Here is a 26374-nt window from a genome sequence, read left to right as displayed (position 1 = left end):
GTATACGTCATAAACATAAATATACATGTATGTGTTGACCCTGCCATTTGCCCCACTCTGTATAGATATCAACGATTAATATTTATCTAATAATTCAATAACCATAGTGACATAGAAGAGAGTCAACGTCCCAGAACTGGGATTGATCACACCCATATTTGAAAAGTGATGTATAATCACCTGTTCAGAGTGGCATTGACTTTTATAGATTTCCTTTAAAAATTTCTAAAGAAATATAGTCCCCACTTGAATGCAGATACTCCAGAATACTTTATCTGTGAGTTCATAAACTTTCATGTCCAGTCATGTTGTCCATAGCAACACTGGATTTTATAGATGTCTTTTAAACACTACCAATGTCAGATTATTCCCATATGAGTGGACTTGATCCCAAAATGTACTTTTGATAGAATGCAAATTTGTTTTATTTGTCTGTAAAAGAGTGTTTTTTTAATTTTTCTGTAAAAGAGTGTTTTTTTTTTTTTTTTTTGGCTTGCTTCAGCCAAATTGAATTTCTACAGAGGTGATTTCTTTGAATAATTGAAAGGAATTGTCTCATCTTTAGACTTAGATTCCTACTGAATTAGTTGGAGCTTTGAAGATTTGTGTTTTTTGCATTTATTTTCTGTACTAAATACTCACTTGTGATGTTATTCATTTCAGAAATCCTTCCTGCTTGCAGCTGAGAAAAAATGTGTGCAGCTGCTTGATAACCTACCAGTAAAGGAAATGAGAATCCTCTCTCCCACCGAAAAACAAACAAACAAATATATATTTACACATTCAGAAATCAGTAAGAAGAAAGTATTTTTATAGAGGTCTGACAAAATTAAATTCATTATAATTACATATAGCTGTATATACACAAATGCAAATTTGACCTAAACTTTGATACTCTGAGGTCCAAGCATGTGTAGACAAATCTAGAGTATAAATTGTGTTTGTTCATCTGGACCCTTCATCTGGTTCATGAACAAAAAGGATCATCTTGTAAACAATTCATTTCAAGACAAAACAGGATGGGTGGTAATATTTTCATCAAGGATAATATAACTGCATGGCAGAAGAGGCTTATTTTTAAATGGTGTCTATTATTCTTTTTGCCTTTAGTTTTGCCCTATGTAGATTGATTCCTGCATCCTAGGATGATAGGATTGCAATTAATGAGTAAGAAAAAACATAAAAGATTGGTTTAACAAAAATTACAATGAACTTTAGGGCACAATTGTCAAGCACCATTGTGGTGGACCAGACTTTGGTAGAATCAGACATGAGCCACGTTTTTCAGGCTTTAGGAGAAATGCTGTCAGCACAGATGTCTTACTAGTAATTTAGTCATCAGTGATACTGGCATAAATAAAAGTTCCAGTAGCATCATAGCACAGGCAATGCCTTTGGCAGTCGTTAACATCTTAGATATTACTCCAGCATAGAGGGAAAAAAAAGGAAGAGTAGATAAGAAATTTCATAGTTGCAAGCCAAGAAGACTGATGTCTATTTGATGCAGCACATGTAAAACAGCCTCTGAAATGTCTTCAGCTTATGAAGGATGTGTTTGGGCTGAAGTAACAATAAACAAATGTGGCCTAAGTCAGCAGAATATTTTTTGTGACTGATGTTCATAGCTGTTCTAAATATTTTATAGGCTGATGACTCTCAGGTCTCATTTTAAATTTCCCTGCATTATCTACTGTATTTTCCTGGGAGCCTAACAAGTCACAGCTGTAAGTGGAATGTTACTGGTATCAGTAATCATCTCTGTGTTAGGTGTGTATCTATGTATATATAATTCTAAAGGCACAGTTTCTATTAAATATTAACTACTATTTGAAGAAAACATGCCAATGATAATTCATCTCACAAAGAGCAGCATGAATTTTAAAATAGAATAAGAGGTACCAAGTTTAAAACTAAAGGAGAAGATTTTGTTTATTATTTTATCTGGACTGGGAAAGCCAATATCCCCTATAAAATTATTTTATCTTAACTGTAATACATTTCAAAATTACCCAACTTAAATTAATATTTTTAAAATTTATAGGAAAATCGCAGAGAAAGATACATTTCTAGATATTTGTGCTAAATTAGTTTACTCTAAAGGAGACATCAATGATAGTATTTTTAAAATGATTGCTATAGATTAGAGCAAATACAATGGTTATTAAACTACATTAAAAATGAAGTCAGTAAAAATCTGAACAAATATATGTCTATTCTTACATCATCAATAAATCTTTATTTTTGAGTTTTATCTGATATTTCAAAAGTATAGTATACTATTCATAACTGAAAATAATATAAGTGAGAGTATGTTTGATATGAGGAAATATTTATTAAATAATTATTTCTCTAGACATTGGTATTTTATATCTATAGGACTAAAATATGTTTAAGTGTGATACAATAAATAATTTATATAGCAGTAATAAGAAATTTAATTAAAATCCCTAGCTAATACTAGTTCAGCAAGGCAAGAATAAGATCCACAGAGCTTCTATTAACATATAATCAAATAGTACATCAAAAAATAAAAGAAAAGTAAGCCTTAAAATCATGTTCAAATAAAAATATTTTGCATGAATCTATTTAATTTCTCTAAAATCATAATTTATCTCTTCATGATATTCCCAAATAACAGCAAATTTCGGCTTTTTATTATAATATTTTACTGTGTATAATGGTAAGCTAATGTCTAAATTTTAAAAAGTATTTTAAGACATAAAATATCATAATACTGTAAATGAACAGTGTTACCTATATGTGCATCACAAGTGTTGATGTATGTGGAGGGGGCCATGGGCGTGGATGGGAGTTTAGATTTTCTTCTCTCACAATCATCCTGTATATGACAACCTCCATCTGAAGCCCTAGTCTCTTCATTTCAGAACTAGGTCTTAATTCCCTGAGCATGGGTCTCCCTGAGAATTTTACATATGTATCCTCAAACTGGCAGGTAGCCTGGCCCTCCAGATGACCCTAGTATCACAGTTGGAAGCACAGTGGATGCCTCAGTCCTAACAGTGGTCTTGGCTCTTGAACTTAAATTCTCCAAAATCAAGGATTTATACTAAAGAGCAGAACCAAACAAGAGACCAGCAAAGATGCCTTCAGACAAAAATGTTTTAATTATTTGTTGGGTCTTTTTATGTTTGCCCTGGAGTCTAGCAGGATAACTACTTCTGGAACAGTTTCAGCCATGTCTTTGATCTTACCCATGGTAATTTTCATCTTGCTTTGAAGTGTTGTTGGCTGCTTTTTTTTTAACTTTTAAATTTTATTGTTTATTTAAGAATACTACATTTAAGATTAAAAGTTGGCAGTCGAACTTATGAAATCACAGTATTGACATGATCAGAGACATAGCAAGATAAAATTTTATTTTGTATCTCTGGCAGCATTTATGATGAAAACAATCTGTATTTTCAAGCATTAACAAAATGAGGGAACAGATAATACATAGGAACAAGGAGTTCTGAGAAGAAAAATAAAATAGGTCTCAACTGTGAAGGACCATGGCAGAGATAAAAATGAAAATGATAAGCATAGATCGAATAGGAAAGAATAAAAGAAAATAGAAAGGCCATGTCATAATAGAAATTCCTCTCCTTAAAAATAATGGTTTTCAGCCGAAAGCAAGGACAAGAGATATTGAGAACTCTGGCAAAGTCAGTAATGCAATTAGGAGCTGCCTCTCTCTAAGCAGTCATATGCCTGGTCTGAGAAATTAGGCACCCACAACAGACCACTGACTTGGTGCTTCTTTAAATTAATGATCTTTAAAAAACAAAGATCTCTTTAACATTTATTTAGTGAGGGAAGGGAGAACTTGAGAAATTTTTCTCTACAAAGCACAGATAACATTGTGTAAAACAAGAAACTAATTACATTATTGAAATGTAACATTAAATATTACCTTATTTTGGATTATCTTGGTATCACGGATTTTTTAAATAGACAATTCTCAATTCCCAGAAAGGCACATGAAAAGTTTTAGCAGATAATAAACTAAATCAGGTACTGCATGTAAACAATAATGGATTTACTACTTACAAACTCCGTAATCCTGATCTCTTATGTGGGAATGGTAGAGTTTTTATAATTATTAAGGGACATGAAATTGCTTAAAGCTATACTGGATAATTGCTAATTATAAATAAATGTTAATTATCATTAAATGTAATTTTCATGTGTCATCTAACTTGTTTATGGTGAAGTGGCCTTTTTATCACCTAACTACTCAAACAAGAAACTCATATGAGTTTCTGCTTTGGAATTTAGAACCTTTCAAAGGAAGGGGATTTGTTAATGTTTCACTAGTTAAATAAGGAATGAGTGTGGATGTCTGAGTCTGCCTAATAATTACATCAATACAGAGAAAACTGACTGAGTGATGGGAAAAGAAAGACGTATTGGCAAAATCAGTTGAATCATAAGGTAGTTATATTCTTACTTTTATGTGTACCAATGAATCCAAACTTGTTTGTTTAAGTCAGATTTAGTTGATTTTTTAATCACCTGGAACTGAGATTCTTTAATTTCAGTATTCCTGAAAAATGCAAGAGGTACTCTGTAGGAGTATTTAATTGTATAACTATGTTTGAGCCATCAAAGGACCTCCCAAAACACCAGGAAATAGTTTTCCAATCAATGAATGATCAAATGAATAAAGAGACACAAACAAAAATAACATAAACCAACCTTGATTTTGAAATATCAAGTTCCCTAAACTGGATGAAAGATAGATAGTATCTTTCTCTATTATTATAGCAATGTGAACACACAATTTTCTCAAAATAAAATAATAATAACTTCACGTCTCCTAAGCATAGTGTACATACTTACCAAAAACCACTTCTACAAATGTTTCCACTCTAAATATGTAATGTATAATCACCAAGTAAAATCATGCTACGCTAATTTTTATATACAAATAAATCCCTTGAAAAATAAATTATAAATAATTTGTTTCAGAGTTGTAACAGATTTATTTTCTTATGGAAATCATGGTGTGAAGGAAACACTACCTATCACAAAAGAAAGAAGTACAATCTCTGCACAGAATACATGGACTACACAAGTATAATGGGATGGAAGTCATGTTTGCCTGCTATATTTAAAAAAAGAAAATGTCCATTCCAAGTTCCCCTTTCACATGGAAAAAGGACTGGAGGACTGTTTATGTAAAATTTAGAAATTAAATCTCTAATCTTTATTAATCTTGAGGCAGAAGATAATTTGACAGAGAAAAAATTATAACGTGAGATCTAAAATGCCATACTTCCCACGTGGAACAGCAATGTAATATATTTTATAGTCATGATTTTCAAAGAAAAATCTCTATGTGCCATCTTGAAAATGGTGATGCAAACATAAGTACCTGCTCATTATCTTCCCGAATTCTTGTCAAATTGATCCTTTTTTGATAGAGCTATAGCAAACTCAATTCATTTTTATATTGAAAGTTTATACAAAGTATCATAAAATATGTCTTACAGAGAATTAAAACGATGAGAAATATTTCATTGTACTGAGTGTAGTGTCTGATATATAGTAACAGAGGCTACAGTCTGCAGATAAACTGGTATATAAGAAAAATATAATGAAATTTAAGACTTTTTGATTAAAATAACTCATTCTCTGAAGTTAGAGGGCTTATAAGGAAATATAGATTTAATTCTAACATAAAAAAAGGAAGAAGGAAGTATGATGGTACAATGCAGCAAAGAGTAGTTCGATAAAAAAGAATATTATTCCCAAAACTTGGGCATATTTATTGTAAATTGAGAAATTGTTCACATATAATAATATTCAAAATGTACAGTTCAATGTGTTTTGACAAATTGATAAAGTTCTATAATTGACTCTACATCAGGATACAGAATTAATGCATCATCCCATTAAGTTCCCACATGGCTCTGGCAATAACTGATCTATGTTTTTGCCTTTTCCCTAGAGTTTTGCCTTTTCAAGAATGTCTTATAAATTGAATTATACAAAGCGTAGCCTTTGGTTTCTGACTTCTGTCATGGATCATGATATTTTGAGATTCATGCCTGTATGAGTAGTTTGTTTCTTTTTATTGCTGATTAGTATTCATTGTATGAGTATACCACAATTTATCAAATTATATTGATGAATGTTTCCAAATTTTGCCTAACATGTCTAAGATACTATGAACATTCAGATATAAGTATTGGCCTTAAAATATGATTTAATTTCCCTTAATTAAATGCCTAGAAGTAGAATGGCTAGGTTATATGGTAGGTGTATGTTCAAATACTAAGTAAATGGCCCATCTATTTTGCATGGTGGTTGTGGTATATTTTTACATCCTCACCAGCAGTATGTAAGAATTTCAATTTCTTCATATTATCACTCATACTTTATATGTTCAGTCATTTGAATTATAGTCATTCTAATAGTTGTCTAATGCTAACTTGGGGTTTTTGTTAGCATCTGTCCTTCAAGCATTGCCTATTTTTAAATAGGATTATTTTATTATTACTGAATTTTTTATTTTTATTTTCTTTTTTTTTTATTCTAGAGATGCATCCTTTATTAAATATTTGCTTTGTAAATTTCTCTCCCAGTCTGTGGCTTGTCTTTTCATTATGTAATAGTGTCTTTTGAAGACATAATGTTTTAAATTATAATCAAGCCATTTCTTTCTTTTATAAGTAATTCTTTTAATATCATATTTAAGAAATTATTGCTTTACACAATGTAACAGTGATTTTTTTATGTCTTTTTCTAGAAAGTTTTTGGGTATAGGTATCACATTTAAGTCTGTGAATCATTTTGGGTCAATTTTTGCATATGGTGCTGAATATGGATCAAAATTCATTTTTATGCCCATAGATCTAATTGTTCCATTACCATTTGTTGAAAAGATTATCCTTCCATGACTGAAGTGCCTTTGCATCATTTTTTGGCATCAAAACTTATTTATCCACATATATGTGAGAATATTTCAGGATGCTCTATTCTGTTCCATGTATTTATTTGTCTTCTTGATATTAATTCTACATTGCTTTGATTAATGCCTTAGAAACAGAAAGTAATGAGCCTTCCAACTTTTTTTTAAATAAATTTATTTATTTTATTTATTTATTTTTGGCTGCTTTGGTTCTTCGTTGTTGTGCATGGCTTTCTCTAGTTGCAGCCAGCGGGGGCTACTCTTCCATGTGGTGCACGGGCTTCTCATTGCGGTGGCTTCTCTTGTTGCAGAGCATGGGCTCTAGGCATGCGGGCTCAGTAGTTGTGGCTCACGGGCTTAGTTGCTCTGCGGCATGTGGGATCTTCCCTGGCCAGGGCTCGAACCTGTGTCCCCTGCATTGGCAGGCAGATTCTTAACCACTGCACCACCAGGGAAGTCCCTCCAACTTTTTTTTTTTAAGCTGGTTTGACTATTCTAAGTCCTTTCTATTTCCACATGATATTTAGACTCACCCTTTTCATGTCTATACTTTAAAAATTACTTTGATTTTGATTGGGATGGTTTCAAATCCATAGATAAGGTGACCAGCCAACAGATTATTTTGTATGGTACATGGTATAAAAAATAGTTTTTATATTTTCACAAAGAAGAAGGAGAAACAGAAGCAGAAATAAGAGTAGAAGGAGGAGGAATAGAAGAGATAGGATGGGGAGTATAAGGAGAACGGTAGGGGAAGAGGAAGAGGTGGGAAAAAAAGATAAAAGAAGAGGAATAAAAAACAAAGTATGTATCTGCAAAATCTAAAACTTTTATTATCTGGACCTGTACAGAAAAATTTTGCCAATCATTGTAATAGATCAGTTTGGAAAGAACTGTCATCCTAACAATGTTGAGTCTTTACAAACAGTGGCAAACAATATATATGTTTATGTTTTTTTTTGGTTTCCATTTCCCTCCCTTTCCCTTTCTTACCTTACCTTTTGGAACGTGAGGAGGTCTGTCTTATGTGAGAGTTAGGTCATGAGTTGCAGAGAAGGGTGTGGACATTGGTTGAGCATTGGCCTGGCACAGTATCTAAGAGCCCAAGGTAGGCAAGGAAGTCTTCCCTTTGGAGCAGCAACTAACATAAGATGTTAGAACTTGAGAAGGAAGAAGAGGGCATCCATGAAAAGGTACTGCCAACTATGGGTTTTCAGAGGCTAATCAAAGGGTGAGTGCACACATATGGGAAGTGGCCTAGCTCACATTGTGGAATTTGTATGGTTAAAGGATATCTATGTGGGGAAGAAAGAGTAGGAAGCAGTGAGAGATTGGTTACATACAGGAGTATCGATCAAATAAGGAAATGTATTAATGAGAATAAGAACCAAGTTTCTCAATGATAAGGAATAGAGTTGCAAATCTGGAAGGTGGAGGGCACTATAATAATATCAATGTTGTTATAAGTTGAGTAATTATACTCAGTAATTTAATAATCCATATTAATCTTTAACGTTTTTCCAGAAGATAAGCAGCATAGAATAATATTTTTTTCATTGTTTGTATACTTATAGTTTGAATACATTTCCAGAAGAGGTACATTATGTTTTTCTGTTTTGTCTTGTTTTGTTTTATTGTTTTGTTTTGTATCATAAATTTATTTATTTATTTATTTTTAATTTTTGGCTGCGTTGTGTCTCATTGCTGTGTGCAGGCTTTCTCTAGTTGTGGAGAGTGGGGGCTACTCTTCGTTGTGGTGTGTGAAATTCTTATTGCGGTGGTTTCTCTTGTTGCAGAGCACGGGCTCTAGGTGCGTGGGCTTCAGTAGTTGTGGCACTTGGGCTCAGTATTTGTGGCTCACCGCCTTTAGAGCAGAGGCTCAGTAGTTGTGGTGCACGGGCTTAGTTTCTCCGTGGCATGTGGGATCTTCCCAGACCAGGGATCGAAGCTGTGTCCCCTGCATTGGCAGGCAGGTTCTTAACCACTGCACCATCAGGGAACTTTAGAGGTACATTATGTGTTTTTTTTTGTTGTTTTTTTTTTTGCGGTACGCGGGCCTCTCACTTTTGTGGCCTCTCCCGTTGCGGAGCACAGGCTCCGGACGCGCAGGCTCAGTGGCCATGGCTCACGGGCCCAGCCGCTCCACGGCATGTGGGATCCTCCCGGACCGGGGCACGAACCCGCGTCCCCTGCATCGACAGGCGGACTCTCAACCACTGCGCCACCAGGGAAACCCCATTATGTTTTTATTCACAAACAAAATCTTATAATATAAGACAATATTAGCTGACCAACCTGAGGTCATTGTTGGCTACAATTTGCCTCTCACATTCTATCAATGCACTCAATCCATCATTATATCAGATTCATTTTACCTTCAAAACATATCTAAAATATGAACACTTCTCACGTACATTTACTGCTACCATCTTGATTCAAGATGACATTATCTCTCTCCAATATAATGTTCTATCTGATCTCAATACTTATACTACAATATTTCCCCTAAGTGGATAAATTCTCCACTTAGCAGCCAGAGTTATCCACTTGAACTTAAGTTGATGTATGTTATTCCTTTGCTCAAAACTATAACATGGCTCAGTATTTCTATCAGAGTAAAAGCAAAGGCTTATATACTCTACATGGCAAGAGACTTTAGTCACCTTCCTGACTTCAATAACCACTCTTTCCCATGCTCACTCTTCTTAGACGCAATCTCTTTCACACTGTTCTACATATGTTTCTGCCACAGAGTATTTATACTGGCTATCCCCTCTGCTAATAATGGTTTCCTCATAGCAAATTATTTTCTATCCTTTGTATCTATGCTTGAGTCACATCATAGCGGAGATTTCCTGACCACATTATTTAAAACTGCAACCTACCACTCCTCTGAATCTTTGTATTCCCAATCCTACTTACCTGATACTACTTTCCTATGGGAAATTTAATATGAGCTTCCTAACACAAAATATAAGGTATTAATGTATCATTTCAAATGCTTGTGGCCTGTCTCCCCACAAAAAATGTAACCTCATACCAAAAGAATTTTAATATATTCTGTATACTAGAATACCTCAAGAAACTATTCTATACTAAGGTATTTGAATATTTATGAATATTATTGTATGAATAACCTGATCTTCCTGGAATATTTTATGGTTTCTAATATCCAGATACAAGCCTGTGAGTTAATAAAATATTAATGGTTCAGAGTTTGCTCTAATGGGGCATTTATGTCACAAAGATTTAAAAACAATGAATTCTCATTGTATGTAAAATTTTGGCTTGTTTATAGTAGATATGGGGAACGATTGCTAACAAAAATAAAATATTTTAATACCATGAGGAAGTGTCTGACATCTTTATTATCTACCCCTTAATCACAAAGTATAAAATCATTTACTGTAGTAGTTATCTATAATTTATATACATACCAGGGGAAAAGTTTAAGGTCATACACTATTGTTACAAATATTGAACATAATTTAATTATCTTTTATTTACTGTGAAATATATCCTATGGTTTGCTGCAATAAAATCATATATTTATATCAAGAATATTTCTTTATACATGGTACAGAACTTTGACAGATCATAATTATTGATCAGAATAATTAACCACAAATCTTCTCATTTTGATAGACATACTTCAAATTTAAACGTTTTAATTTATTGAAAATATAATTGATTAGATCAATTGAAACTTGTTAATTCAATCAACTAGCAGCTTTTAGCACTTATCATATCACCAGAAATAAGTAAAGCCTTTTAATTTTAAAATGAGAAACAATTCCTCCTATTCTGAAAAATAAACCTGGCATTTATGAAGTCTGTCTCTCTGAAAACAAAATTGTCTCGAGTTTCATTTGCATTTTTTTCTCATGAGATGTCTCCTCCTTGAGAGGGATTACCCATTTTCCTTACTTCCTATGTATTTCATTAACCATATGGAAGTGAACTGACTTAATATGGCTCTGTAATAATGTCTCAGGCACAAGAAATTAGCCCCTCTTTAAAGTGGTAGTGAAAGAGTGGAGTTAATCTAAAACTGTGATAACTCAGCCATAATACAACTGTGAAAATCTGTCTATATTATATCTATATACGTCAATATTTTAAAGATAATTCAAGAAAAGTTAGAACTAGGATGTCTAACTTTTTAGTAACAGAGGATATAAAGAAAAAAAGAAAACCCGTGATGTTTCCAATCCCACTTATCCTGCTTTATTTTTCTATAGCATATAAAAACAATACACTTACCAACATTTGGAAGTGAAATAACTCTCTTGGTATTAACTGATAAGTTAAAGAGCAGTCACTCTGGAATTATGAAATGATATTTAAGAGATAACTCATCCCAGAAATGGAATTTGCTTCTACTGAGCTCTATGGAAATCAACTATAAACTAGTGCTTAAGCAGGTGACATACCAAGGCTGGAATTCATTGAGCCATGTGAACATGGATATGGCAGATTCTATCCCAGCTATGAATACTAATTAGGTAGAAGTGAGCTGGAAACTAAGTTTCTATTATATCACATTGCTGCAATCCTGAGGCGAGGCTTGGAGTACAACTCTATCACTGCAACAGAGGGGCCTCATGCTTTTCCAATCACATAATTTATATAAAGCTTCCAGCCAGGTAGTTGCTCTAAGTGTGGCCTTATTTTCTACCTGTATACAGTCCCCCAAATGACATTGTTGACAGGAAATCCTCTCTACTACTACTACTAGTCTGTCTCCAGAAAGAAAATTATCAATTTTCAATAACTGATAATTATTAAAATTGTAAATTTTAAAATTATCAATAATTTATTCCAATATATTTTAAGGTTAATGGAAATTATCTGGGTAAAATAAGTTAATAAAAAAACTCAATGGAATACAATATCTAAAAATATAATATCCACTAGGGAAAGTTATTTGGTAATAAAAATCATTCCACTCAAGATAAAAAATTATCAATATAACAGGGAACTTTTGCTAAATTATCTACAAGCATATTTTCTAAATACTCTTTCTGAAAATAAAGAGTAGAAAAACAAATCAAGATAACCTGTTTTTTATGAGGATAGTATAATTTTGTAAATGAAACAAGAAAGCAATCTAACTGAAATTAAATATGAAATCATCTGGTAAAATATTAAAGTAATGAGCCATCATCAAATACTGTGGAAGGGGGAAATAAATAAACAAGTAGGTTTATAGTGTTTTCTTCATTTAAAATGCAACATAAAACGAACTGCTGTTAAAGTAAAATAATACAAAGCTAGTGAAAAGCAAACTGTTCTGTGTTATATCAATTATCATCAGTGATGTTAAAAAGAGAAAAAAGAAGACATAATAAAGAAACTCAAATCTCCCACTTAAAATGGCTGGTATATTGTACTGTAAGATTACCCCAAGGGCAGCAATTAAGAATATCTAGCTAGTGGGAAGCAGCCGCATAGCACAGGGAGATCAGTTCGGTGCTTTGTGACCACATGGATGGGTGGGATAGGGAGGGTGGTAGGGAGGGAGATGTAAGAGGGAGGAGATATGGGAACATATGTATATGTATAACTGATTCACTTTGTTATAAAGCAGAAACTAAGACACCATTGTAGAGCAATTATACTCCAATAAAGATGTAAAAAAAAAAAAGAATATCTGAGTGAGTAGCAAAATTTAAAAAAAATAAAAAAAGATAATTTTAAATTATGTATATATATGAGAAACCAAACTTTTAGGTTTAGGAACATCTTGGGAAAAACACAGCACTTTACTTCTTCTGTGAACTTGGGTCAGGACACATTAGGTCATAAATCATAAAATTTTTAATAGGCGTTTTTGGTTGACATCACATTTCTTAATAGTCGTCATTACATAGAAGTTGACTATAGCATGCAGGCAGTCTATTGTGTAGCATATTTCTAGGCTTTATCACAGATGTAAAAAGATATACAAACACACTGATGTGTATAATGGATTAAATGATAAAAATTATATTACTATCATAATCAATGCATAAATATTTTGAATGTTTAATTTTAACATACAGAACTAAAATTATTATGTTTTTTTAAACTTCAAAGGATGTTTATCAAGTAAACTTTATCAAACATCAAACTTAATGAGGAATCATTCAATCATTGCCATATTCAATAAAAAAACTTGATGTGTTTTATGGAACTTTACATTGAAAATTGTACTGGTGACCCTAAGCAAGCAATAGATCAAAAACAATACAAAACAAAGCTATTACTGAAAGGAATTAGGTTGAAGAGATAATCCTGACATTTTATCGATTCGTTTGTTATTTATACAAAAATCAAAGAGAATCTGCAATAATAATCTAAAGTGAAAGATGAGAGAATTCAGTCAGATTCTTGTCAAACTACAAATATGAAAAAAAATCAATATTGTTCCTATATACTACCAATAAGCAATAGAACAACAAAATCAATCTTATATCAACAAAACATAATGTACTTAGTAATAAATAAAAAATGTGCTAGATGGGCTTCCCTGGTGGTGCAGTGGCTGAGAGTCCGCCTGCCGATGCAGGGGACATGGGTTCGTGCCCTGGTCTGAGAAGATCCCACCTGCTGCGGAGCCGCTAGGCCCGTGAGCCATGGCCACTGAGCCTGTGCTTCCAGAGCCTGTGCTCTGCAATGGGAGAGGCCACAACAGTGAGAGGCCCACGTACCACAAAAAAAAAAAAAAAAAAAAAAAAAAATGTGCTAGACCTTCTGAACCAGAACCAGGAAGAAATAGAAAATATAAACACACCAATCACAAGCACTGAAATTGAAACTGTGATTAAAAATCTTCCAACAAACAAAATCCCAGGACCAGATGGCTTCACAGGTGAATTCTATCAAACATTCAGAGAAGGGTTAACAACTATCCTTCTCAAACTCTTCCAAAATATAGCAGAGGGAAGACCACTCCCAAACTCATTGTATGAGGCCACCATCACACTGATATCAAAACCAGACAAAGATGTCACAAAAAAAGAAAACGACAGGCCAATATCACTGATTAACATAGATGCAAAAATCCTCAACAAAATACTAGGAAAACAGAATCCAACAGCAGATAAAAGGATCATACACCACGATCAAGTGAGGTTATCCTAGAAATGCAAGAATTCTTCAATATATGCAAATCAATCAATATGATACACCATATTAATAAATTGAAAGATAAAAACATATGATCGTCTCAATAGATGCAGAAAACCTTTCAACAAATTTCAACACCCATTTATGATAAAAACTCTCCAGGAAGTAGGCATAGAGGGAACCTACCTCAACATAATACAAGCCATATATGACAAACCCACAGCCAACATTGTTCTCAATGTTGAAAAACTGAAAGCATTTCCTCTAAGATCAGGAACAAGACAAGGGTGCCCACTCTCACCACTTTTATTCAACATAGTTTTGGAAGTTTTAGCCACAGCAATCAGAGCAGAAAAAGAAATAAAATGAATCCAAATCAGAAAATAAGTAAAACTGTCACTGTTGCAGATGACATGTTACTATACACAGAGAATCCTAAAGATGTTACCAGAAAACCACTAGAGCTAATCAATGAATTTTGTAGAGTAGCAGGGTACAAAATTAATGCACAGAAATCTCTTGCATTCCTATACATTAATCATGAAAAATCTGAAAGAGAAATTAAGGAAACACTCCCATTTACCATTGCAAACAAAAATAATAAAATACCTAGGAATAAACCTACCTCAGGAGAAAAAAGACCTTTATGCAGAAAGCTATAAGACACTGATGAAAGAAATTAAAGATGATACGAACAGATGGAGAGATACACCATGTTCTCGGATTGGAAGAATCAACATTGTGAAAATGACTACACTACCCAAAGCAATCTACAGATTCAATGCAATCCCTATCAAACTGTCAATGGCATTTTTCACAGAACTAGAACAAAAGTTTTACTGTTTGTGTGGAAACATAAAATACCCCAAATAGCCAAAGCAATTTTGAGAAAGAAAAATGGAGCTGGAGGGATCAGGCTCCCTGACTTCAGACTATACTACAATGCTACAATAATGAAGATAGCATGATACTGGCACAAAAACTAAACTATCGATCAATGGAACAGGATATAAAGCCCAGAGATAAACCCACGGACATATGATCACCTTATCTTTGATAAAGGAAGCAAGAATATACAATGGAGAAAGGACAACCTCTTCAATAAGTGGTGCTGGGAAAACTGGACAGCTACACATAAAAGAATGAAATTAGCACACTACCTAACACCATACACAAAAATAAACTCAAAATGGATTAAAGACCTAAATGTAAGGCCAGACACCATAAAACTCTTAGAGGATAACATAGGCAGAACACTCTATGACATAAATCACAGGAAAATCCTTTTTGACCCACCTCCTAGAGAAATGGAAATAAAAACAAAAATAAACAAATGGGACCTAATGAAACTTAAAAGCTTTTGCACAGCAAAGGAAACCATAAACAAGACCAAAAGACAACCCTCAGAATGGGAGAAAATATTTGCAGTCGAAGCAACTGACAAAGGATTAATCTCTAAAATATACAAGCAGCTCATGCAGCTCAATATTAAAAAAACAAACAACCCAATCCAAAAATGGGCAGAAGACCTAAATAGACATTTCTCCAAAGAAGATATCCAGATTGCCAACAAACACATGAAAGGATGCTCAACATCAGCAATCATTAGAGAAATGCAAATCAAAACTATAATAGGGTATCACCTCACACCAGTCAGAACGGCCATCATCAAAAAATCTACAAACAATAAATGCTGGAGAGGGTGTGAAGAAAAGGGAACCCTCTTACACTGTTGGTGGGAATGTAAATTTTACAGCAACTATGGAGAACAGTATGGAGGTTCCTTAAAAAACTAAAAAAAATAACTACAATATGACCCAGCAATCCCACTCCTGGGCATATGCCCTTAGAAAACCATAATTCAAAAAGAGACATGTAACACAATGTTCATTACAGCACTCTTTACAATAACCAAGACATGGAAGCAACCTAAAGGTCCATCGACAGATGAATGGATAAAGAAGATGTGGCACATATATACAATGGAATATTACTCAGCCATAATACGAAACGGAATTGAGTTATTTGTACTGAGGTGGATGGACCTAGAGTCTGTCATACAGAATGAAGTGAGTCAGAAAGACAAAAACAAATACCGTATGCTAACACATATATATGGAATCTAAAAAAAAAAAAAGAAAGTGGTTCTGAAGAACCTAGGGGCAGGACAGTAATAAAGACACAGACATAGAGAAAGGACTTGAGGACACGTGAAGGGGGAAGGGTAACTGGAGTGAAGTGAGAGAGTAGCATTGACATATATACACTACCAAATGTAAAATAGATAGCTAGTGGGAAGCAGCTGCATAGCACAGGGAGATCAGCTGGGAGCTTTGTGACCACCTAGAGGGGTGGGATAGGGAGGGTGGGAGGGAGAAGTAAGAGGGAGGAGATATGGGGATATATGTATACATATAGCTGATTCACTTTGTTATAAGGCAGAAAGTAACACAACATTGTAAAGCAATTATACTCCACTAAAGATGTTAAAAAATATGCTAGAATATAAATTATAGAATATGAATATAAATTTAAAAGTTATGGATAGCCCTGACAGGAGATCTGAATAGAGATAAATCACTATATCCATAGACTAAAAGATTTAAGCTGCCATAGTAGAAAATTCTCGCAGTATTAATTGATAACTTCAATTTAATATTAATAAATTTTAATTAAATTGTACCCAGAATTTTTTCATGTAACTTGACAAAATTATTCTAAAATTTATATGGTAAAGGACCATGGATACCACTGTAATTTTAAAATGAAAAATAAGTAGAGAATGAAAGGTTCTTGTGTTCCTGGATATCAGACTTATTAAGAGTAAACATTGACAAAGCTGCTTATATAGGTGCAGGGAAAGATAAACATCTCAGTGGATGGAATAAGAACTTGGCATATGATAGAGCTAGACTTAAAGATCTATGGAAGAAATTAGTGAGTGCAAATTTTTTTCCAGCAGAATTTATAATAATAAAATTGTCAAGTAAATCAAAAATAAGCCAAAATAATAATGTAATATTAATCTGACAATCTCTAATGATGGCCTGGAGGTAGAAAGACCAAGAGCTTTTCTACTTTACTGGTGGGTGTGCAAATTACTGTAATTCTTTTGAGAGCAATTTAACCATATTTCTTTCAAACAGCCTTTAAGACATCAATTAGTGTTTAACATAGCAATATAGCAACCCACTACTCATTTTCAAGTATATTGCCTAATAAGAATTGTGTATGTGGACAAGGGTACACATATTTCAGGGTTATTTACAATAATAATATTATGTTGGAAACAACATGTACGCCAAGTGGTGTGGTGTAAGGGTTTAAGAACTAGATATTTCGGTGGAAAAAAGTCTTGGTTTGTAGCAGTTGCCAGTCTTCATGACTTAAATACCAGACCCTACGACCAATTTTGATCCAATCACTGAATATGATTTGAGAAGAAATATACATAATGGGCTTATAAGATCTTTTAAGGGCTAGCTCCAACACACCCGCTCATCTATATGAACATAAATAAGTGACTCATAAAATATACTATAAACTAAAGAATTGAATTAGATCTATTTGTATAAATATAGTTATATTATCAAAGCATAAAACTAAATGAAAAGGGCTTCCCTGCTGGCGCAGTGGTTGAGAGTCTGCCTGCCGATGCAGGGGACACGGGTTCATGCCCCGGTCCAGGAAGATCCCACATGCTGCGGAACGGCTGGACCCGTGAGCCATGACCGCTGAGCCTCTGCGTCCAGAGCCTGTGCTCCGCAACGGGAGAGGCCACAACAGTGAGAGGCCCACCTATCACAAAAAAACAAAACAAAACAAAAACTAAATGAAAAACAAATTGCTGAATTATATGTGTACCCTGAAATGATTTATTAAAAATTAAACACGAAAACCTTTTTATAGCATTCATGTGTAGTACCTGTGTTTACCAAAGTATGGAAAGTGCCCTATAAGAAGTGCCACCATCTTCATGACAGTGGTTAATTCTAGGGACTCAGCAAGAGGAATGACAGTTTGAATAGAGATCACAGGAGTCCAAACTTATAATATTGTATAATTTTATATATATATATATACAAATTATATTGCATAATATTGTATTTATTATGGAAAACTGCATGCAGATATGACATTAACAATTACCTACTCCATATGGTAGAAAGTTAAGTGATCTCTTGTTTCTCTGTACTATGTATTATATTTATCTTTGAATATTAGTCTATAATGTCCATAAACGTTAAGAGGGTTCCTGGAAGAACTATACAGGTAGATTGTAATAGGGTCCAAGTATTAATTTGGTTCAGTTTTCTAAGTCTCATAATTACTAGGAACAACTTTTCACATTTCTCAAAATTATCTTAACTAGTGGAATAAACATTCAAAATCTATTGAATTTTCATTTAAAATGTGTCATTGATGATATTTTAGCAAAATTGAAAGGAATTACTCATAGTCTGAAAGGGATGAATTACCTCAAAAAAATAATGGATTGATAGATTACAGAATAACTTATTTTTAATACTGTAGGGAATCGGCTCTCTTAACAGCTGTGAAAAGTTATTCAGTTTGTTTTATAAATAGTATCTGACTTTATCCAGTTCGAATATAGACAAGAATTAAAAAAAAATTACTTTAAAAAGTCATCAATTATTTTGTCATATTAATGTAAAATTAGTCTGTTACTCTAATTAAATGCTCTATGTCAAATCAGAAAATCTGACAAGACAAACTTAAATGTATCTTTGATTGGCATGGTTGAAAAACATTAATACCACAGCTGGTTTCAAGATAAGAGAGAGATGGAGGAGGAAAATATAGTGATGAACAGGAGCAAAGAACACAGAAGTAGGAGCTCTTTTACAAGAACTGGAATCATTACTGTCTGTGAAAATACCTGAAACAGTGAGTAGGAGTGAACTCGTTGACTGATTCCTTGTCTCTGCCATTCAGTCTCCCAATCCGACCTCCCATGGACCAAATTGCATCAAAAGTCTGATGGATAGAAGGCTTAAGAAAGAAAGAGAAGGGTAGGAGAGGGAATGAAATATATCAGAAAGCAAAAAAGCAAGTAATTACAACAGAAGTAATAATAATAATAAACCCTGGTATTAGTAATGCCAGAAGATTGAAAATAATAATAAACAATTATAAAATACTGTGTAAACAACAAAAAAGATTATTTACAAAGAAACAAAATTCAGAATGACATCAACAACACTGGATGCAAGAAGACAAGGAAATAATAATAGCAAAATACTGATGGGGAATTATTTGAAGCTAGAAACTCTTATACATTAAAATCATATTGAGGACTGCTGCTTTTGCTCATGACAGAATAACAGATGCTGAACTTGCCCTCACACCTTACACTAGAAACTTGGGGAAAAACATGAATCAATTGTTTTCAGACAGTGTTGGAGAGTGATCAACAAGAGAAAGGAAACAAATGAGTTGAGCACTATGATCACCCTGGCTTTCAGCTTCAAAGCACTTTCCAGGATGAAGAACAAGAAGCAGAACCCCAAAAAGTCATAGCAGTCTCACTGATTTGTGGGGAAAGATGGGAGTCAGGCTGAGATGGCTAGAAGCTGTGGGGCATGGTACCGAAGAGAAGAGAAATCTATAGACGGAGACACATACGAATCTGTACAGGGCTCCTTGAGTTTTTACAGAATGCTAAATTGCACATGCAAGTGGGAATCTCATGAGGCAACAAAATAACCACTACTAAGGCACCATAAGGTGAATAAATCCCAGTGCTCACACAGAGTGGGGAAACATCCTAGTTCCAACTGATGTGAGTGGAAAGACTTCACTGAATACTTCAGGCATTCAGCAAGGACTCCATAAATATCCTGCTTTAATACCAAGGGACAATGTAGATCTGCCAAATAAAACTTAAAAAGGAGGACCCAAAAGAATCAATATGATCTGTAAGTAACTCAAGCGCATACCAAATGATAATAATAATTATTATTATTATAGTTATAATAACTTTATTTTAGAAAACCACAAAGTCTAGACGTTCAAAAATATAACAATCAAAATGCCCAGAATCAAACAAAAATTACCATAAGTGCAAGGAATCAGAAAAATGTGCCCCATAATGAGGAGGAATATCATTCAACAGAAACAAACCCAGAAATGACAAGAGATAGTGTAATTAGAAAGCAAGAACTCTAATATCACCATTATAAATTTGATCAATAATTTAAAGGAAAGTATGAATATAATGAGGACAGAAAAGTTAGATATGAAAAAGAATCAGGTAGGACCTCTTGAGTTGAAAAACAATATTATAATTCTCAAATAAAAATAGCAATAGCATTGGAAAACTTTAACAGTAGATTAGACAAAGCAGAAGAAAAATCAGTGAACTTGGAAACATGACAACGGGAACTATCTAAACTCTAAAGAAAGACTCACGATGAAGGAATGATTATTGTGGAATTCTTCCCAGGTTCATAAATGTTAATATGTGGGGGAAAATGTGTGTGTTACAGTTGATGAAAGAAGGTTAAATGGGACTGGATGGTGAAAGTGTGGTTAAAAAGCTAGATTTTATTTATAGACAATTGACTGAGTATCTTTGAGCGGGGAGTACTGTGATCAGAGCTGAGCTTTATGTCTTACAACAACTTTTTTCTCCAGGAATGGAAAAGTCAGTGCAAAAGACAGGCTGGCTGGGTTTGGGAATGATACTGCTAAGAAAAACATAAACACGTCTATTTAAGTAATCCACAGTATTTTGCCCAATTACTCTTCAGGTATTCACTTCTCCAATAAATATTAACTCACAGTCACAGTGCTATGTTAATAGCCCCCCACTGTAATATACACATTGGGACAAAACTGAGACATTTTCAGAAAACAAACATTAAGGAGATCTTGAAACCATGAATTTCAAAGCTCAAGATCATTATCTCGTCTCATAGTGTGCTGTTCCATGGATTTGCTTGTATTCTGGACCCAAAGATTGACTAATGAATATAATTATACCAATAGGGAATCTGACAAGACGATCAGAAACAAGCTCACAATTAGGGATATTAGTTGAACAGAGTGACAGTTATTTACCTACAAATAAAAAGATGTATTTCTAAAAATGAGCTTCCTACTTCAGGAAAACCTGGAAGAATCATTTAAATTAGAATTTTCTATTTATTGCAACTAAATTTGTTGAGTACTTAAAATTAGGAAGGTGAAAAGTCCCAGTTTATAGGGGGCAATTCTGTTTTATTCCTATTGTCTTGGTTTAATTATTAATACTACACCTTTTCATTCTCAAAACTGCCCTTGATGGAGTTTGAGAACACTTGTTTAATTAACGTGTTGTAAAAGGACAGTTGGGTGTTTGTATCACATTAATTCCAATAAAAATATAAGGGGAGAGATGTTTAAGATTTGGTTTTCACACAATAGCTTTCAAATTTTCCTTTATTAGTTCTCATAATTCACATATAGCATAAGTTCCTCTTAATAGTTTTACTTGCCTGATTGGATGAGGAAATGTGGGATGCTGTAGAATTCTCTGCAGAATTTGAAGAAGTACATAACCACTGCCAATATAGACTAGTTAAGACTATGGTCTCTGCAGCCAGGTTGCCTGGGTGTAAACTCTGGTTCTGCCAAGAACTTCCTGAATGATCTTGGGGAGGTCCCTTAAACTCTATAGGGTTGTAGTCTTATTATCCACAAAAGAAGGTCAAATGGTTTATGCAGGGATTAAATGAGTGAATAGTTGTAAAGGTTGCAGATAACAGTTGGCACATTGTCAGAACTATGTAATTGTTTACTGCTATAAGATACTCTTTAGAAGATTAAAAAAATATTTTTTAAAATTTATATTTGTTACCAAACTCCCAACCAAGCATAAATTCTGTTGGGAGGAAAAGGTGGTTAGAGCGGGGTTCTCAAACATGCTGGGAGAAATGTGTAAAAATTCTAAAACTATCCCTTACCAAGTGTCAGTTTATTGATCTTTAACCTCTTCAGGACTAAAGACATAGCAAAAAAGAAAAAAAAAAGGAGATAATTTGTAAGAATGCAATATCAGGCACTACTGCACAAAGAAAGTATTGCAAAAAAGAGCTGACTACTGGAAAAATTATGTATGATCATAAGGCTTTAAGTTGATAGTACAGTTTGGTTAATCATATACCTATTCCAAAATTCTGTGTTGTCTATCTGAAAGAGCTTAAGTGCCATTTTTCTTTCTTTTTTTCTTTTTTCTTTTTTTTAGTTTCCATAATGTAGCAGCAGATGCAAACAATGAAATTTACACAGAAATTTCCTGGGGTAGGGGACAAATTTCTTAGAAAAAACTTCTGTTTCTTTTCACTTTTTCCTGCTTTGAAACAGAAAGTGAAGTCCAGAAATTCAGTAGAAATTCTTTAACCATGCATATTATAGCCCAGTCTACTAAATATGTACAGTGAAGAAGAAAGAAAGAAGGGTATTGCTGAACCATTGCACAAGTCTTAGCTGCTACCTCTTGATTTCTTGGTATGTGAGGAAAAAGAAAATCTATTCACTGAAGCTATTATCAGTTGGGTTTTCTGAATTTTTGCCCTCCAAATGCATTTCCAAATGATTCAGGAATTTATGAGGGCTACAGCTCTACTCTAGACATCATACTGGCTTTTGTATTTATTAATGCTCTTTGAATTTTATAGTAGCTTTGGAGAGGAGTTTGCTTCTACTCCAAGTGCTGCATAAAGGAAAATTATAATGAATACAAAGAAGGGCCATCAAGTACAACTGTTTGGATACCAAAAATTATAAGTAGGCAATATAAAAAAAATCTTTAAGAAACCATAGCTAACAAACAGTACAGTTCCAAACACAGTGTCAGAATACATTATGCTTTAAACATGTCTGTTACTCTTTGCCATTGCTATGTGAGAGGAGTCTAGTTGTCAGTAGGAATGTCATACCCTATTGCCTATAGAAAATCAAAGTAAAGAGTGAGCACATAGGTGTATATAGTTGGTTTTTCACTAAAGTATCATCTTGAAGAAAGAAGCAATTTTATTTCACTGAAACTTTAACTGCACGCACAAAACCCTGAGTGGAGCTCAAGTTATAGAGACCTTAAAATTAAATTCAGATAAATTTAGGTATATTTATGAAACCACTAGGTGGTGTTTTGGGGGGCTCCAAGGAGCTCCAGTTCTTTAAGTCTCAGAAAGAATTCAGTGAGAGGGAAAATGATAGATAAGAAGTGATTTTTTAGTATAGGACACTTGTGAGGCTTACAACTGGGCAGGTGAATGAGAGGGTGCCACACCCTGAGAACTTAGTGGGCTACAGTTTTATAATCAAGGAAAAGTGGGGAGAAGGAAACTTCTTCCTCATTCTTGAGTAGATGTCATGTTTCCATCATCAGCTCCTCCTCCAGGTTGGGCAGGGGAGTTTTTCTTGTCCCTACATGGTCAAGCCGGGACTGTCATGGCACTATGGAAAACTTATTTCAGGTCTCAGTACAATGAGGGTCTTTCACTTTGAAGTGTCACCTTTCCATAAATTATTGTTTTTTATGTGTGCAGAGAGCATGTCCTAGGGGTCATTAACTTACTGAGATCACTGAGCAGGATGTGGGTCTCATGCCACCATTGTTTTATTGTTTTGGGGCATGTCTCATTTGCGTGTTGCATGGTTTTGTTGCTAAGCAAACCTTAGTTTTGTGGTTAACCAAACCACCTTTTGGTTTTTTGTGATGATTAACTTACAGGGGTCTCCCATACTTTTTTTCTTTACTTACAATCCCCTAGTGGGACTAACTATTTAATTACCTATTTTGTCCCTTTACTCTGTCCCTATCATTTATATCTACTTTACAAAATAGATGTAGGGCCTACTCAAATAAAAATACAAACAAAATATTGAGAGAAGTTTTTAAAAAGTCACAGTAATATAGAAGGTTAGAACATATTTGAGGATTGGAACAATTAGCGTAATAAAGATTTCATTTTTCCCAAAATCCATACATAGATTCAATGCAGTAATTTCCAAAATTGCCGAAGCCTTTTTGTTTGGGGTTAAGAGGTGTTGATACATTGGCTCACTGATAGTCAAGAAAACATGAAAGAATATAAGAACAAAGTAGGAAGGTATATTCTACTAAATATTTTGACTTACTATAAAGATATATTAATTAAGATGGTATACAATTTGCAAAAGAGAAGTAGACAATGGAATAGAAGGGACTGTCCAGAAATCCTACTAAACCTACCAGTGCTTTAGAAGGTTTCCTGTTGCTATCATTCTCAGAATAGCAGCCCTGGAAAAAATATCCAGTGTCATCGAATCCAATATGTCAAATATTTTGGTTCCACTTTTTTCTTCTGCCTATTATGGTCATTATGCCCAACTTGTCTCTAGTGGTTCAATGGCCGCTGCCACTCCAGGATCCCATCACCTACACTAATAACTGGAAGCTCAGGCAGAACCCCCCATCCCGTATTTAACTAATGTATGTGTCAGTGTTTTTGTAAAGGACATGCACTTTGGGACCTCTTGAAATATGCAGGGGCAGGGAGGAATAAATGTGAAGTTCTCATCTGATTAATTCAATCTAATATTCTTACATTTTTGAATACCTTCCTTTACATGATACCAAGGGATTTATAACATCTTAACCTCCCTGAGTGCAGGCCAAGTTGAATTAAATTTTAGTCAGTCAACCAATCAAACTACTAGAGCCCAATTCCACTGGCTCGAGCTAACACAAGCAGCAGGAACAAAGCTGGAAATACTTTCGTCTGTGGAACATTTTCTTCACTTGGATTTCCTTTACTGATTCCCTCATATCCTCTAATTCCTAATATTGTGCTATCATTGATTTCAGCTATTGGGCATCTTTATCTAGACATACTCCCTTTGGTCTTCTCATAGTTTTAAGACTTTATTTTTCTTCATATTATTTATGATTCTCTATCATCTCTATTATTCTTTTTTTTAAATAATTCCATCTCCCAAATTTATATTCCTAGTCTAAATATCTTCTGGTCATCTCCCCCCAGCCATTGTATCTGTCCCAGTTTTTAAAAATTTTATTATCATTACTGTTGCTCAAGGAAAAACAACATGGTGTCATCCTTGTATTTTCTTTTTCTTACTTCATATCATATCTGTTTGCAAATCCTGTTTGCTTTTTCATTAAAACAAAACAAAACACATATCCAGCTGCACCAACTTCTCACACCTTTCACCTCTTCCATGTTGGCCCAAGTCTCTATCAACTCTCACTAGAGTTATTTCAAAAACCTTCCAACTTATCTCATTATTCTGACTTTTCCTTCCTTCCCGTTTTTCTCTCCCAGCAGCAAGAATGATCCAGTTAACACTTAAGGTCAATTTCATCATTCAGATCACTCTAGTAATTTCCCATTTCACTCAGAGTAAATTTGTTATAGTGAACTGCAAGGTGCTGCAAGGTGCAACCTGACCTAACTCTGGAACTTCTTTGACTCTAATATTCTTTTTTTCCTCTTAGTCCACTGAAATTGTCCTTGTCTCCATGTTATCACATAAAGCCAACAAATACATGTCTTTCTCAAGACTGTTACCCTTATTGTACCCTCTGACTGAAATTTCTTTCCCAAGATAATCAAATGCCTTTCATGCATTTGCTCAAAAACTCCATGACCATCCTATTTAAAATTTACCTGCTCAACACTCTATTAACTCCCTATTCACATTTCCCACAAATGAAAATTAAACTACCCTCTCTTTCATATTTGATAAATTTGATGTGTTACATTTTGTAAATTTAAGGTGTGCAGGGTATTACTTTCATATATTTAATATTGTAATATTGCCATTGAAGCAATATTTATCAGATTACATTATTATAGTACAGTATTTTTGTCTATATTCATTATACTGTGCATTAGATCTCCATGGCTTATTTTTGGTTTTGTTTTTTGTGCTTTTGGCATTATTTAAAAAAAATATTATTGCCAAGACCAATATGGATGTGCTTCTTCCCTATGTTTTCTTTTAGAGGTTTTTGTTTTTTTTTTAATATATTTATTTATTTATTTTTGGCTGTGTTAGGTCTAAGATTCTGTGTGTGGGCTTTCTCCAGCTGTGGCGAGTGGGGGCCACTCTTCATCGTGGTGCGCGGGCCTCTCACCGTCGCAGCCTCTCCCGCTGTGGAGCACAAGCTCCAGACGCGCAGGCTCAGCAGTTGTGGCTCACGGGCCCAGTTGCTCCGCGGCATGTGGGATCTTCCCAGACCAGGGCTCGAACCCGTGTCCCCTGCATTGGCAGGCAGACTCCCAACCACTGCGCCACCAGGGAAGCCCTCTTTTAGAGGTTTTATGGTATCAGGTCTTA

This window comes from Globicephala melas, chromosome 4 (assembly GCF_963455315.2).
Source record: "Globicephala melas chromosome 4, mGloMel1.2, whole genome shotgun sequence".
Taxonomy (NCBI): Eukaryota; Metazoa; Chordata; class Mammalia; order Artiodactyla; family Delphinidae; genus Globicephala; species Globicephala melas.
This window is presented reverse-complemented; position numbering follows the sequence as displayed.